The 16,334-nt window shown below is 36.0% G+C and overlaps 1 long non-coding RNA gene across 1 annotated transcript; it reads right to left on the minus strand.

The window, feature by feature from the left end:
• Nucleotides 1-1,132: 1,132 nt before the first annotated feature.
• LOC137738922 (uncharacterized) lies at nt 1,133-2,467 on the minus strand. Its single transcript, XR_011069075.1, has 4 exons — nt 2,352-2,467; nt 1,671-1,752; nt 1,406-1,535; nt 1,133-1,277 (listed from the first exon to the last, which is right to left on the minus strand). It is a non-coding gene; the product is annotated as an uncharacterized lncRNA (long non-coding RNA).
• Nucleotides 2,468-16,334: the final 13,867 nt, after the last annotated feature.

Below are 16,334 nucleotides of genomic sequence, written 5' to 3' on the forward strand. Positions count from 1 at the left end.
TATATAGTGTATAACCTTATTTTAGATGGTATAAAAAGGGCTCTTCTAATTGATTCTCTTTTTCTTTTATGTGAATCAGCAATTATGTCAACAGGTGAATCAGCAATTATGTCAACAGGTGTACTTGAAGATGAAACTGCTGTAGAAGAGATTGTAACTTCTCTACTTAGAGATTGTGGAGTTGTTGGTTGAATGGTGAGGTCCTCAGAAATGTTATAGATGAGAAGATCATTCGAGTTCAATGAATTTCTTCTGCTTCCAAATCGAAGGTGATAAATTTTTTTTCTGCCCTATAAGTCTAAGAAACTCACTTGGCAACTGTTTTTGATCCACTGATCTCTGATTGAAAACCAAATCTTTACAGGGTACACCAAAAACTTTTTCACCTGATCTGCTAATAATAAGAGCACTGATAAACTAAGGCATGGTAGTAATGATAAAATCTGGTGAAAATGACATTGAATTAACTTATGAGATATTGTTAGCTCTTCATTGGACCAGTACTGAGAGGTATAAAACTTGAAAAATACATGCAAGTCAAGAGTTTGAACAAATATCATGACCTGAAACAAATTGACCAATATCAAGAACACAGACATGGCTAGGTTGGGTAATATATCAATGATTTGGTGAATGGAATGTAATACTTGTAACTCCTAGTTTTTATACTAAATGTTGAGCAAAATAAGAGTAAAAAGATCAATGACATCTTGATTGGAATGAAATACTTTTATATAAACACTTAAAACCAAAATGTTATCAAACTAATTTGCAGTTGGAGAAGATAGTTGAAAAATTAATTATCAAAATGAGAAGAGTCAAACTAATTTAGGCATTGTTCTCAATATTATTAGCACATATCTGACTTGTAGGAAAAAGAACTAATGCTAACCTGAAGAGAGAGGAGTTAATAGTAAAGAAATGCTACAAATCTTATTAACAACATCTATATCTACAACAGAAGAAAGCAAATCTTGATTCTAATTGCAATTATTAATGAAGTGATTGGGTTTCAGGTTGTAGTTGATGCTACTTAATTGATTATTGGTTTGATTAATGGAATCTAAACTTGCAACGATTCATAAAATAGAAAATTTGAAACAATGTTAGAATTATTACCATGGAGTGGGAATCTGATTTGGATGCTTTTGGCAAATAAGTTGACCACTTGTTGGATCTTGATGCATTTGTTTTGCGCACGTAGGGCAAGCCGTGTACCACCATTCATATTTCGTGTTGTATCGCTTAATCGATGCTTTGCACAAAAATGTATCATTCTATGGAATGTTGAAAAATTTGTATTAACACAGGGACAAATTATTAAATAGATAAGTTTTATAAAATAACTTAATAAAATTGAAAACGTTTTTATTGAACATAATTAAAAAGAAAACATTTTATATACCTTATATAAGTCAGGATCCAAATATCCTAACTCCTCAATTGTCATCTTTTTCCCAGTTTGGAAAATGTCTTGCTCATTGGCTTGCTTGGAAGGAAGCAGTGTTTTAATGGGATGAGGCCAGGTTGAAAACCTGTAATCATTCAGATTGAAAATTGGAAAAACAGAAATAAAAATAATTTAATATATATATATATATATATATATATATATATATATATATATAACCACGCTATGATTATCATTCTATGAGAGTGAATGGACTCACACTGATTTGTATGTATTCAATTCTGGAATGTCTGGATCTATAAAGAAAAGTGTTGAACCAGTGTTGTTCAAGATGATGCTATCTGTGCATTAAACAAAAGTCAAGATATAAAAAGAGAAAATTTATGTAATAATTGACATTTAAAATAGTTTTTCATCCAGGCAAACAAAAATTGCAAATCGTAGGTTATAAAATTTAATATCGTTTTATAGATTTTAAATAGTGTATCACAATAAAATCATATCTAACTCAAAAAGGGCAGCATGAAAATTAAGTTTCTTGTATGAAAAACTACCTATACAATATGTTTGTTCTCGTAATAACATCCGTTTTGCAAATATGATGTAGACCTCTCATCAATACTTTGACTGTTTTCTATGTGAGAAGCTTTGTTTGATCATGATTAAATGAAATGTATTTATTGATGTGTAGAAAAATTGCTAATTTACACTTGTAATGATGTAACATTATAAGTTAACATTTTTTTTTACGCATCTACGTTTATATGAGACATTAATGGAATCAATGTTTGAATACGCTTTATAAAATAAAATCACCAAACATAGTTTTGCAAGGGCAGAGAAACAAAATAAAAGTCAGTTTAATAGCTAAACAAATTAGAAAGAGAAAAAAAAAAAAAGAATTTTTTTTATTAAAGTAAATACCTCCAAACAGCTTAACCTTCAAGCTTGTAAAAACAATAATGATTGGTTGGTGTAGTTGTTCTAATGAGAAAGCAGAAAAGGCATGTGCAACATCTGACCATGGTGTGATCTTAGCTTCTTCATTTCTGTAAAACAACGAAAGCCAAAAAGGATAAAAAAAAAAAAAAATTAAAGTCATGAAAATCTTTGTATTTAAAATTATTGGAACTATTTTTAATAGAAGAATATGACTATTAGACTATTGAAATGGAATTGACAGGTAAAAAGCTTTTAAATTTTATTATGGACACGAAATGAGCTGATGTTTTGTATAACCAAATCACATTTGTTCTCAATTCTCTGATTGATCTGTATTGGTTCTAAAGGCTGCACTGAAATGAGGTGGCCAATAACATCTTCAAATTTGAAAAAAAAAAAAAACAAATTGGTAAGTTCATAGGAAATTGTTGAATAAAATAGGCACAAACATATATTAATATGTTTATTTATGTATATGATTACCTGTTAAGATATCACATTTGTTTAATCCGTTATAATCCTGCAAGAAAAATCTGTGTCGTGGAATTGGCGGAAAGACACTTGCCAACTTCTTAAAAACGGTCTTCAAAGTGAAAATGATTTGGGTCTCATGTGGAACAACTCTATACTAAGCCCTTGCATAGTTAGTACGGAAATTAATGATCTCATAGCAAGTGCCTGCTTCAATCTTTGGAACTATTATTTCATAGTCCATTTCAGTAGAAGATGCTTCGATAGCTTGTTGCTTGATAATAAAAAAGAAAAAAAATTAAGGAAAAAAAAAGTTATAATGAGAACAGTGTGGGTAAGCATATTGTTCCAAATTTTATAGTTGAAATAACATGCAATTATGTGTAGATCATAAATATTAACTAGCAATATGGATTGTAAATAGCAACAGTGAATTAACAACTATAAGTAACAATTCAAAGGAAATGAATATGTGTACAAAAAGCTATGCAGTGCACAGGATAAATGGCAAAACAAATGTATGATTTGAGAATATAAAACAGGACAATAAAGAGTTTTCAAATAAATTGTACACGATCTTTAGCACAGCCAGTATAAAAACTACATCATGCGCTTTAAAGATAATAATTCATTATTAACATAGAAGATCAAACGTTTATAAAGTCATTTGATAAAAAAATTATGACAAATCTTTTCATCAACCAATATACAGTGCAAGCCTGTATATTTGTCGCCCATGCCTGGGTATTTCGGTCTCCATATCCTACAAACACGTACTTTAATTCTGACAACCTTTTTATATGCCACCAATTGATCAAGTGGAGTTGGGCCTTCGTTTTCCATGTGATCTATAGAAACGAAATATTTATAAATTTATAAACGGTGCAGCCAAGGAGGTTTAAAATACCAGCCACAATATATGCATTTTTATAAATATTATAAACGGATAAAAAAAACTGCCATTGAAATTTGATTTTGAGCGAGATCAGTTATTCAATAATAATAATAGTGAAATAAAAACACACACATTTATTCAATAAGTTGTCAGTTTCTTTTGATTAATACAATCAGACAAAAAAAAAAAATCGTTTGTCGATCCTATCAAATTTGATTAAGCATTGAGATGATTTTGATACAACAAATAGTCAACATTAAATAGGTCTGTACAAAACAGTATAATCTAGTTAACAAAACAAAACATACAAATACAAACTTTGTATCACAAATAAATCCCTATAAGAAAAGGGGGAATTGTTGTTAAATTGCAGCAGGAAAAACAATTAATTTAATAGTGTTCTTATTTGGTTATAACAGAAACATCACCTTCTTCACTTTTAACAACACACAATCCATATTAACATAAGCATCACGATCACCACTTTAATAACAACACTTGATATAGTATATATAACACCTATATAGCGTGATATATTAAAAGATACCAAAGTACAGTCTAAACAGAAGTAAAACCAACCAGCCAAAAAAAAAAAAATTGAAGTGAACACTAAAATGTATGATATAACACCCAGATCAATTGATAAAAGGAAAAAGTAAAAAAAAAACTTAATACCTGACAAAAGGAAGCAAGAACTCCAGCCAGAAATCCTCAAGACAGAACCTGTGACATCCCACATCGCCCAGGGGAGTGATCCTTAAATGTATATTTCAATCTCTACCTAGCACGAGGCCTTTTGGGAGCTCATTGGCTTCGGGTTCCGTAGGAACTCCGAAATTAAGCGAGAAGGGGGCTAGAGCAATCCCATGATGGGTGATCCACTGGGAAGTTGCTCGTGAGGTCCCAAAAACAAATCCGTGAGGGAATGGTAAGCCCAAAGCGGACAATATCGTGCTACGGTGGTGGTCCCCCCCCGGGCCGGGATATGACAATTTGGTATCAAAGCCTAACCCTGGCCGTGGTGTGCCGACGAGGACGTCGGGCCCCTAAGGGGGGTGGATTGTGACATCCCACATCGCCCAGGGGAGTGATCCTTAAATGTATATTCCAATCTCTACCTAGCACAAGGCCTTTTGGGAGCTCACTGGCTTCGGGTTCCGTAGGAACTCCGAAGTTAAGCGAGAATGGGGCTAGAGCAATCCCATGATGGGTGACCCACTGGGAAGTTGCTCGTGAGGTCCCAAAAACAAATCCGTGAGGGAATGGTAAGCCCAAAGCAGACAATATCGTGCTACGGTGGTGGTCCCCCCGGGCCGGGATGTGACAATTGGTATTAGAGCCAATCCCTGGCCAGAAATGTGCCGACGAGGACGTCGGGCCCCTAAGAGGGGTGGATTGTGACATCCCACATCGCCCAGGGGAGTGATCCTTAAATGTATATTCCCATCCTTACCTAGCACGAGGCCTTTTGGGAGTTCACTGGCTTCGGGTTCCGTCGGAACTCCGAAGTTAAGCGAGAAGGGGGCTAGAGCAATCCCATGATGGGTGACCCACTGGGAAGTTGCTCGTGAGTTCCCAAAAACAAATCCGTGAGGGAATGGTAAGCCCAAAGCGGACAATATCGTGCTACGGTGGTGGAGCGGGCCCGGGAAGTGGTCACACCCGGGTTGGGATGTGACAATTGGTATCAGAGTCAATCCCTGGCCGGAAATGTACCGACGAGGACGTCGGGCCCCTTAGGGGGGTGGATTGTGACATCCCACATCGCCCAAGATTGAGTTCCCAAAAACAAATCCGTGAGGGAATGGTAAGCCCAAAGTGGACAATATCGTGCTACAGTGGTGGAGCGGGCCCGGGAAGTGGTCCCACCCGGGCCGGGATGTGACAATTGGTATTAGAGCCAATCCCTGGCCGGAAATGTGTCGACGAGGACGTCGGGCCCCTAAGAGGGGTGGATTGTGACATCCCACATCGCCCAGGGGAGTGATCCTTAAATGTATATTCCCATCCTTACCTAGCACGAGGCCTTTTGAGAGCTCACTGGCTTCGGGTTCCGTCGGAACTCCGAAGTTAAGCGAGAAGGGGGGCTAGAGCAATCCCATGATGGGTGATCCACTGGGAAGTTGCTCGTGAGTTCCCAAAAACAAATCCGTGAGGGAATGGTAAGCCCAAAGCGGACAATATCGTGCTACGGTGGTGGAGCGGGCCCGGGAAGTGGTCCCACCCGGACCGAGATGTGACAATTGGTATCAGAGCCAATCCCTGGCCGGAAGTGTGCCGACGGGGACGTCGAGCCCCTAAGGGGAGTGGATTGTGACATCCCACATCGTCCAGGGGAGTGATCCTTAAATGTATATTCTCATCCTTACCTAACACGAGACCTTTTGGGAGCTCACTGGTTTCGAGTTCCGTTGGAACTCTGAAGTTAAGCGAGAAGGGGGCTAGAGCAATCTCATGATGGGTGACCCACTGGGAAGTTGCTCGTGAGTTCCCAAAAACAAAACCGTGAGGAAATGATAAGCCCAAAACGGACAATATCGTGCTACGGTAGTGAAGCGGGCCCGAGAAGTGATCCATCCCGGACCGAGATGTGACAGAACCTGTTTCCCAAAAAAAATAATAATAATAAATGAAAATGCACGCTCCAACGAAAGAACATCATAGACAGCAAAACAACATCACAATTGCAAAGGAAAAACAAAAACTCCAAAGAAAAACAAAATCGAAAGCAAAAAGCACAACAAAAATGAGGACCAAACTTACAAACCCAGATTGAGCACCGAAGTTACAAATTTAGATTTGCAAGCAGCAATAGTGCAATACCAAAAGAGGAGAAAAAACATAAGCCCAAAGCTAAAAAAAAGAAGAAAAGAAAAGAAAATATGACAGCAAACGTGCAGCAAAGAGAAGAGAAATAAAAGAGAAGAGCTTACAAACCTAAATTTGCAAGCAGCGACACAGAGAGGGGAGAAAACGCAGAAGTCGAAACCAAAAAGAAAGACAAATGAGAGAGGAAACGTGCAGAAAAGAAAAGAAAAATAAAAGGGAAGAGCTAAAAAGCCAAATGCATGGGATCATTAACACGTGGTCTGCCCTAGCCAATATAATATACATCTATATATATATATATATATTTTTTTTTTGCCTTTTTGTTTTTCTCCCACTTCGCATCATGACCTTAGACTATCTTTTATGCCCTGCCATATATATATATATTTATACATACATACATACATACATAGATATATATATATATATATATATATATTTATGCCACTTCGCATTTATTATCTTCTTTTTCGAGGAATGGGCTTTGGTTAGTGCCACTAGGCAACTGCAAGGCATCCACCTTTTCCTCTGTCTGCCTCTCAAATGGAAGAGGATGATCAACACGTGGCATAATGTAAACCAAAACATGCTGATATATATATATATATATATATATTTCTGTCACTGTGCATTTATTATCTCTTTTTCGAGGAAAGGGCCTTGGTTACTGCCATTGGGCAACTGCAAGGCATCCATCTTTTCCTCTGTCTGTCTCTCAAATGGAAGATGATGATCAACACGTGGCATAATGTAAACCAAAACATGTTGCCAGCATCGCCAATAGCCACACACGCGCAACACACATGACCAAGGCCAAAATGGCTAATTCCCTGCACAATCCCACCAAAATCAGAAAACACTAAAGAGAATGAGGGGCAAATCCGTCCGCACACTATAGGTAAACAGTGCAACCCAAAACTGGGGTTTAGTGTGTGTGTGTGTGTATAAAATATAATATAATATAATATAATAGTAACGCTTCTTACCCAAATTTGGCCAAATTCAAGCCTACCCTCAATGATTCCAATTCGTAAAGCCTCAACTCAGCATCACACAGAAGAATGTTAAACATGCAACATGGAAACGAACCAATTCCCTAAACTTTCGAAATTGGGGATGATCTGAACATGGAATAAAACCTAGAATAACTTATCATGAGTACATAAGGTTTTAGAAAACGATTGAAGCCCATAATTTCATGCGGTAGTGGCCCCTAGTGGTCGCGATGGTTCTGCTACAAGAGAGAGTAATTGAAATATGCAGACCAAAAAACCATAGAAACAACAAAAAGAAAAACTCAAAATTTTTAGTAAAATCAAGAACAAAAATCACTAATCACACAACCAAAATTAATAGAAATAAAAAATCAGTATGCCCGAAAAGACCAAAATAATCTTTGAGGGGGAGGAAATCGATGAAACGTCGAACCTTGAGAACTTGATTTTCTGGGCAGCGAGTGGAAGAGCAGAAATGGACTTGAAGGGGGTGAGTTCGGTTGGATTCTAGGGCTTGATAGGTGTGCATGCAGTTGAAATCGGTGATGGGGAGAAAATTGATTCTGTGCAAGAGATTTTTTGTTGGAATCAAGTCGAGCAGGAAGGAAGAGAAAACTAAGTTTCTCGCTTCAGGTTGCTAATCATGGTTTTTAGCAAGAAAGGGAGAGAGAGAGAGAAAACTGGAGATCGGGGAGCCATCAGAGCACAAAGAGCTTTTGTGAGGCAGAGATCGAAATCGAAATAAAAAAAAGGAAGGCTCGAGAACTTCTGGAACCATGCAATGCGTCGACATCTCATAAAAGTAGAGGACGCGTGGATATCAGGGGCTCGACTTCCTGAAGAAATCGACAGATTTCTATCGCACAGCAGGGACAAAAACGCCATTTTACTGTATAATAAACACAAAAAGCAAAACTTAAAGAACAACGAAAGGGCAAAAACGGAAGAACACTGGCGAATGAATAGTAAAAAGGACACAAAGGGAATTAACCAGAAAGTTAAGCGTTTAGTATATATATAATTTTGTTCTTTATCTGAATGAGTCATTCTAATTCTAAACTATATACTTTAAAACAATTATAGATATATTAATTAATGGATTTTCAATCCAAATTAAGATGCATTTCTTACCAACCAATTAATAGTTGGTATTTGTAGTAATTGACCAAACAACACGAAAGAAACCTAAATTCCTTCTATATTAGTTATTAGTAAAGTAATTATAAATTATTTGTTAATCAAGAGATTTACTTATTTATTTGAGGTGAATTCAAAATTGTTCAAATTGTATAATCGTCAATTATTGATATTGATAAACGACCCAAAGCAATTTGTTTATAATTCAATTATTGACAATCATAAGTAAAAAGTTCATATTCTTTAGTAAGTGATAAACAATTTGTTGGACAATACTCAACGCAATTACCACAAAATATACAGGCTCCGAAAATCAATATTGTAATTAAGCAGCCATTTCTTGTGAATATTAGTTTCCGATTTCCAATCAACAACGGGTGGATCTATAGGACATACCCGAACGCATACTTCACAAGCAATACATTTATCAAATTCAAAATGGATTCGACCGCGGAAACGCTTTGCGGTGATTAATTTTTCAAAATGATATTGAATAGTTACGGGTAAACAATTTGTGTGGTATAAAGTAATCATGAAACTTTGACCAATGTACCTTGCAACTCGTACTGTTTGTTGACCATAATTCATGAACCTAGTTACCATAGAGAACATATCGTTTATATATATATATATATATGAATAGTTTTATTTTTGTTTATTTCTCTTGTTTGAGACACGTTGCGAATATAGAATGTTATTTTATATCGAAAAGAGTTGGAAAAAAAGTTAATAATAGATTACTAATAGAAATAGGTAAAAGAAAATTTCATCCAAGATTCAATAATTGGTCCATTGTAAGCCTCAGTAAAGTCCATCTTGTTGTGATTGGAATGAACAAGAACAAATAAGTTTTAGCTAATGTAATAAAGATACCAATTATCGCTCCAAAAACTCCACATGTTTTATTTATTTTAAAAAGCTCATAAACATTTATGTCCAAAATAGATATATTCCAACCTCCCATGTAAATAACTATTACAAATAATGAAGAAGGTTTAGATAGGAAGCAACATAAAATAACCCAAATTTTATACCCGAGTATTCGGTTTGATAACCTGCTACTAACTCTTCTTCTGCTTCTGGTAAATCAAAAGGTAATCTCTCACATTCTGCTAGAGAAGAAATAATAAAAATGATAAACCCTATAGGCTGACGCCACAAATTCCATCCTCAAAAACCCTATTTTGATTGCGCCTCAACAATATCAATTGTACTTGAACAGTTAGATAATTATAGTTGATGATACCATCATTGTTACCATCGCTATTATAGAACTGTACATGAGATGTTCATCTCATATGACTCCTTGAAGCCCAGAAATAAATATATGGACCGCGTCAGTATTCTTTTTTAAATCTTGATATGTTTGCAAGATGGATAACTGTCAGTCAGTCCCAAAATAGACCAATTGAATTCTGTTTGTTATAATTATTTTAATTTGAAATTAAATAAAAAAAGTACTTCTGAATTGATCTCAACCTTTTTTAATTTAAAATTTTCAATAATAATTTCAATTCTTCTTTGTTTAGTAATAACTTAATTGTTCAATAAAATACTTCTTGTAAAAATATCAATAACCCGTTGGTTTCACGTACGGAAAAAAAAAATATTCTATACTAATTAATGAATTATGACACAGATTATATATCTATTAATATGTATATGGGAAAGAATAAAAGTAACAAAGAATAAATAAAGTATATCTTTTTTTTTTTTTTCGTTCCTATTCTTCTTTCTATTACCGAGAAAAAGAGGGCTTTCTAAATAAAGTAAAGGATTATTTCGTTTCAAATAGTTATTTATTAAATCGATGGATAGGAGTATTGAAACACCCCGACCGAAATCAAAGCATGTTGGTCATCACGTGAGAGTGACGTAACCATGTGCACAGTGCGGAAGCTAAGAATAATAATAAAAGTACGAATAAATAAAAACCAAGATATACACTGAGTAGATAACATACATGTGCAAGCATAAGTGTGAAAAATAATATTCAGAACACAAAAGACCTAGTGCAGTCCAGAGGAACAGACACTAACGAAACACACCCAAAGGTGGTCATACACTAGTGATAATCTGTCAGATATGCTGGGAATCCCTTGAGAGCCACCAAAAGAGCAATCCAAACTAGAACCTGGAGGGGCGCAAAACAAAAAGTGTGAGTGGGCAAAAACAAGGCTTTTCAAAACCATTTCATTAACAAAGTTCTAACCTCTAGCCGTAAAACCTGTATAGTTTCCCAAAAAATATAAAATATACACATATAGAAAAATGCTCAGAAATATGCCATGTCAAATGCCTCTACATAAAATGTAAGTACTCAGGTAATGTCAACAAAGATGTCGAGCCGATCAGAGCCAATCAGTGGCCGTGGTGTGCCGACAAAGATGTCGAGCCCCTAAGGGGGGTGGATTGTAAGATCTCACATCGCCCAGGGGAGTGATCCTTATATGTATATTCTCATCCCTACCTAGCACGAGACCTTTTGGGAGCTCACTGGCTCCGGGTTCCATCGGAACTCCGAAGTTAAGCGAAACCGTGCCAGAGCAATCCCATGATGGGTGACTTACTAGGAAGTTCTCGTGTAAGTTCCTAGAAACAAAACTGTGAGGGTGTGGTTGGGGCCCAAAGCGGACAATATCGTGCTATGGTGGAGTTGAGCTCGGAATGTGATGGGGGCCCAGACTGGGATGTGACACTATTGGTGAAACTAACTATTTGAAATTCAATAGATCCTCTGTTTTCGTCTTTTTTTTTTCCTTGTGAAATAACTGAGATGAATGAATTTTTTACCATAAACGAAAATCTTTTCTCCCCCTCTTCTTATTTTAAGATATTTTTTATTAATAGATATATTTATTGATAAGTAATAATAATGCCCCAAATTTTTATTTGGAATATACGATAATTTGAATTTCGTTATTAATTTCAATTTTTTTTAATTTAATAAAACTTACTCAATCCTACTTTCATTTTAAATTTGGATTTGAAAGGGGATACAAAAGTATGGTTGGTTTCTTCACTCACAAAAGATAAAAGTTCAGACCTAAAATAAGAAATTTTGTTCATTCTAGATCTAATTGATATGTCATTGAATTAGTATCACCTATCAGAATGGAATGTAAGACGATGTATGTGTGCATCTCTTTGTCGTCATAGACTAGATATGGTATGGGAAATATAGGAAAAATGTACTATTAATGAATTTTCAATTGCAGATACATATGTATCCTTACCATATTGAAACAACTGCCATTATTGGTACTAAACCAATAATGATTCATACAAGTTAAATCTTCTAATCGAAAATTGGGTCAAAGAAATAGCTTTAATTTAATAAGTTTTTATTTTTTATTTTTTATTTTTTGCTTTTATCCACAACTTGACTGTTTACCTCATTCCCATTACAAAAAGATGCCTTGCTATGTCTATTCTTAGAATTTAAACAAATTAGAATTCGCAATTCTCTACGATGTCTAGGCGATAAAATATTTTTAGGAACAAACAAATCATAATTTTTTTTTATCTTTATTTCCAGTCATCTTTTGATGTTTTGTAATGACTTCATCAAAATTCTTATCAACATGTTTTTTTTCCTCTCGGTATCTTTGATTTATTTGGTGTTTACTTTTATGAACTAATGAAATACTGAGGGTTTGATACATAATAAATTTTCCATCATTTTTTATAGCTAGACGAATTGGTTCAATAATAAAAAATCCTGTGACAGTCCGTTCCGGAATTTTTTTTAAAACGTAAGTGTGAAAGGATGATTTTGCCCCTAGTGTGATTTTTGCGTTGTGTGGTTGTTTTTGGATTGTTGTTGGCTGATTGTGGACCACACCTTTCCACACACACACACCCTCACCCTCACCCTCACCTTTCCCATAATCTGCACCCTGTCCCGAGCCATTTCCCTTCCCCATTTCCTATTCCATTTGTACGGACATACCCCAAAACCCTCCAAACCTTCACAGATCGAAGAAACAAAGTATATATCCATGCTCGTGAGGTCCGTAGGAGTTTAACTATACCCATTTCAGGTAAGGGTACCTTCGTTTTCACGTCGAACTCGGGATACCCGATTTTTGTCACTGTTCATGCACACGTTAATTCTTGTGTTTTTGGGAATTTCAAGCTTGTAGGAAGCTTGGTGAGGTCCTTAGGAGGCTCGGGGTGGTTTGTTTGAAGGTTTTGGACGTCGGGATCGTGAGTTTCGAGGTTGGCCGGAGTTGGTGGTGTTTTCCCGACGAGATTCCGTGTGTTTTAGCACTTGAAAGTGGTATGGATTTGTTCCTCTCGTTGTAAGCTTCATTTTGGTACCAATTTTGTGAAATTTGGTTGAAAAACGAAGAAGATATGAAGGATTGAAGTTTTTACGATTTTCCGGCGTCGGCGACGGCGCTGGAGCCTCGTCGGAGAAGGCGACGGAATATTCCGTCAGTTTGGATGGAATATTCCTAACGGCGTTAACGGAATCCGTTAAAGTTAACGGAATATGCCTGACGGCGTTAACTGACGCCGTCAGCGTGCTAGGCACGTGCCTGCGCGTGGCCGTGCCTTGGCCGGCACGTGGGGGCGCGTGCGACGGTGAAATTTTTTTCTAAAAATATGGGGATGTTCCTGAGGTTGAGTAGATCACGTTGGTGTATTCATACACCCCATTTGAGCATTATATGAGAAGTTATTTCATAAGGTTGGTTATGTGTTTTAAAATTAACGTTTTTATAGTGGTTTCGCATATAGGTGATACCTATCCCGAGGACGAGTGTGGTCACTCGAGGCAAGGGGGTTACGACCCTTCTACATACCAGTGAGTGGGCTTTTGGTTTTCCGTATATACCTATATACTCATGTTTTCCCAGAAATTGATTTGAAACGTTTATTCGTTTATATGCCATGCATTATGTTGCCGTTTGTTTATGCATTGTTAGTTGCATATTTATATACGTGTGTATTGGTGCTGTGGATGCACAGGTAAGTGTCAGGTGAGTTATGATTTACGTTTACATTCAGTAGTGATTAGAGATGCGTAGAGAGCTCATAACCTGCACCCCCGGTGTTAGTGCTCCCGCCCAGAGTCGGGCACAGTTCTTCACGTGATGTTTACCTCCCGCACCACTCGCTCATCTTGGATCCAAGTTAGGTGCACAGTCCTGTCGTACATACCACTTTAGGTGGTTCCGACTCGTAGGTGACCCGCGATTATTCGCCCAGCCTTCACGTGATCGTAGCACTTGAGCGTACTTATATTACACCCAGGCTTGTCGTACAGACCACGTTAGGTGGTTCCGACTCATGTGCAGGTATAGTTAGTGAGATGGAGATTTGAGCTCTAGATTCAGCCGTACTGGTCACGTTAGGTGACTCCGGCTGTCAGATTCATGGCATTGATTTTGACATTTTCTTGAGCACTTGCATTTTACTTCGAGGTTCTGGCATGGCATATTTCTGAGCATGATTTATATATATATGTATATTATATTTTTTGGAAAGTATACAGGTTTTACGGCGAGGGGTTAGAACTTGTTTATGAAATGGTTTTTGAAAAGCTTTGTTTTTGCCCACTCGCACTTTTTGTTTTGCGCCCCTCCAGGTTCTAGTTGGCTAGCACGTTTGGTGGCTTCCCTAAGGATTCCCCGGCATATCTGACAGACTATTACCAGTGTAGGACCACCTTCGGGTGTGCCTTGTAGTATCGTTTTCTCCCGGATTGCATTAGGTCTTCGTGCCCTGAACTTTGTGTTCACACTTACGCTTGCACATTTGTTATTACTTTGTGTAAAGCTGGTTTTTATTTATTCGTACTATTTTTATTATTATTTTATTAGCTTATGCACTGTGCACATGGTTACGTCACTCCCACGTGACGGCCAGCATGCCCTGATCTCGATCGGGGTGTGTCAAATCCCCTTTCAATAAATTCTACAAGAGTTACATCTTTCTGAATCGTCAAAATATCCAAACTCATTTCGCCTCTTTGAATAAAGGAGATAGTAATTTCTCTTGGATTTATCAATCTAAGCAAGAGACAATATACATTGATGTTATTGATTATTTTTGAATATTTAAAGAATCATCCCATCTTAATTGAAAATACAAATACCTTTTTATTATAAAAAAAAAGCATGTGGGACCCATGTTTGCAACGTGTTAGCAGCTATCTGGCGACTAATGTACACCCGCATTGCCAGAGGAAGTGGATAAGCTATAACAACACCACTCAAAGCCAACGGCTGGAAGAAGCATGCAAGCTTTCACATGGGTGGCCTCCCTGTCCCACTCAAAGTTGTCCCTATGCAGTCCTCAAATGTGAGGAAAATTTTAAGAACTCAGGCTAGTCCCACTACTATAAAGATTGGAGCTCTGCCCCATTGGAAGTTATAAAGTCTCATAAATTCTCTAAATTTAAAAACATACGGAGGTAATGGTGGTAGGACTCCATTGGTGATGCTCTTACAACAAGAATGTTGATGTGGTTGTATTCAAAGTCAATACACGGTCATGTGAAAATGTTACAACACAAGACAATATATGATTAACTTTAGATACATGCACACTTACAATAGTATCCTACTATAGATAAGCTTCTTCCGGCGAATTGAGACAACATATGCATACAACGAGATTTTACGAAAGGTTTTTACTATGGTTCTATGCAGAGTCATCTTTAAGATTTCGAAGGCCCTGTGCATAAATTATAAACAGATCATTTGCTTTCTGCCTTATTAGTTATTACATTATCTCACCAAAATGTACTAAAACAATTAAAAATTACATGTATTAGTATCACAATTAAAAGAAAATTTATAACTAAAATTATGTGATCAATCAACAAAATCAATAGTGAACATATAAAAAAAAAACCATGAAACAAAACAAAATGATGAATAATATAATATCACTAAATCCAAGGGTTGATCTTAAAAAACAAATGATTTAAAAATTTTGAAATATATTATCCACATATTCTTTCCATAATTTCTTTATTTGTCACTCCATTCTCTCATCAGCTCAAACAAAAAACAAAGTAATCAAATTATAAAGTTAATTAATCTAACCATATATCAGCTAGAAGTGTTGGCCCGGGGGGCGCGTTTTATAAATTAAGAGGCACAAACTATAATTTTAGATCAACTCACAATTATTTAAATAAGATATGCATCTACATGTAAAATTACAAATATAGAAATGAAATTTTCAGATCATAAAATATTGTTTTGAAGATGTGGACGAACACGATGAAAAATCTCGTATGAATTAGTTATCAAACTATAAATATGAAAAGCATCACAATTCTCTACACTAAAATAGTTCAAAAATGTAAGTGGTCATTTACTACAACAGGAAAAAGGTGTTGTGCATTTGCATGACGACGTGAGTTCAAATTTTGTTGTTAGCTAATCTAACATTTAACTTACTGATGCTATCGTTTCATTCAAAAAAAACAAAAACAAAAACAAAAATAATTCAAAAAGGAAACATAACAAACAAGGATTTTTGAAAGAATTAGTAACAAAAAATTTAAAAAAAGAAGAAGAAGAAAGAATTAGGAACAAAAAATTAAAAAAAGAAGAAGAAATAATTAGGAATTTTTGAATGAATTAGCAAGCATCTTTTACAAACGAATATCATTCGTTAAACAATAAAATTA

The sequence above is a fragment of the Pyrus communis genome, chromosome 7 (genome assembly GCF_963583255.1).
Source record: "Pyrus communis chromosome 7, drPyrComm1.1, whole genome shotgun sequence".
Taxonomy (NCBI): domain Eukaryota; kingdom Viridiplantae; phylum Streptophyta; class Magnoliopsida; order Rosales; family Rosaceae; genus Pyrus; species Pyrus communis.